General features: G+C 46.5%; 1 non-coding gene across 1 annotated transcript; it reads left to right on the top strand.

Moving 5' to 3' along the window:
* Nucleotides 1-370: 370 nt before the first annotated feature.
* Trnaa-cgc (transfer RNA alanine (anticodon CGC)) lies at nt 371-443 on the top strand. The gene has a single exon. It is a non-coding gene; the product is annotated as a tRNA-Ala (tRNA).
* Nucleotides 444-1,216: the final 773 nt, after the last annotated feature.

The raw sequence follows: 1,216 nt of genomic DNA, 5'->3' as shown, positions 1-1,216 counted from the left end.
TCTCACACATTCATTTATATTTCTTTCCCAATCAAAAGCTACGAGTAGTACTACTTAGTGTCAATAAAGAGCGCAGGTTCCTCGTCGAAAATTATTTTACTTTACTTGAAGTGGTGCCTGTTATCGCCATGAGAGGTAAGAATATAAAGTTTCTACGTGGCGCTCAATTTTTGAGTGGTTTTGTTCCCAAAAAAAGCCTGCATCAAAATAATGGTCGAAGATATGCGTGTTAGGTAAAGTTCGTCGTTTCATCTCTCAGTTTAAGTGATTTACAATCAGAAGAGTGAAACGTACGGAACGAATGTAGGCAACGATGGAGACCATTGAATTTACAAGTGGCGCAAGCAGTCATTCATAAAGCTTTACACCGAGCGAGGTGGCGCAGTGGTTAGCACACTAGACTCGCATTCTGGAGGACGACGGTTCAATCCCGTCTCCGGCCATCCAGATTTAGGTTTTCCGTGATTTCCCTAAATCGTTTCAGGCTAATGCCGGGATGGTTCCTTTGAAAGGGCACGGCCGATTTCCTTCCCACTCCTTCCCTAACCCGAGCTTGCACTCCGTCTCTAATGACCTCGTTGTCGACGGGACGTTAAACACTGACCACCACCATAAAGCTTTACTCCATGTTGTCATAATGACGTCAGATATGTAGGACCAAGTGCGGCGCACCTGTGATGGCAGCCACATACAGAGGTGACACACGGCAGACGAGCCGGTCTGAACTGCAGCGTGCCGGCCTGTGTGGCCGAGCGGTTCTAGGCGCTACAGTTTGGAACCGTGCGACCGCTACAGTCGCAGGATCGAATCCTGCCTCGGGCATGGACGTGTGTGATGTCCTTAGGTTAGTTAGGTTTAAGTAGTTCTAAGTTCTAGGGGACTGATGACCTCAGATGTTAAGTCCCATAGTGCTCAGAGCCATTTGAACCATTTTTGAACTGCAGCGTACTGAGGGTCCAATGGTGGGAGAAGATCGTAGAGGGGATAGTTCTTTTCCACAGAAGACGCCATTTCAATTACGAAGGAGCAGTGGGATTTACATTGTTTGTTCGTCTATGAGTTTCTTTAGAAGTGATGAATCCGTTACTGCTACGCAGTGAACGTTTCGTGTACAATTCAATCTCGGTCGATACACAATTGTTCCGAGTCGTAACAGAATCCTCAGATGGGTCGAACACTGCATATCAACAGGAAACACAATGGATGAGAAGGATAC

The sequence above is a fragment of the Schistocerca serialis genome, chromosome 5, assembly GCF_023864345.2.
Source record: "Schistocerca serialis cubense isolate TAMUIC-IGC-003099 chromosome 5, iqSchSeri2.2, whole genome shotgun sequence".
NCBI lineage: Eukaryota > Metazoa > Arthropoda > Insecta > Orthoptera > Acrididae > Schistocerca > Schistocerca serialis.
Note: the sequence above shows the minus strand (reverse complement) of the source record. Positions and strands in the feature narration are given on the sequence as shown.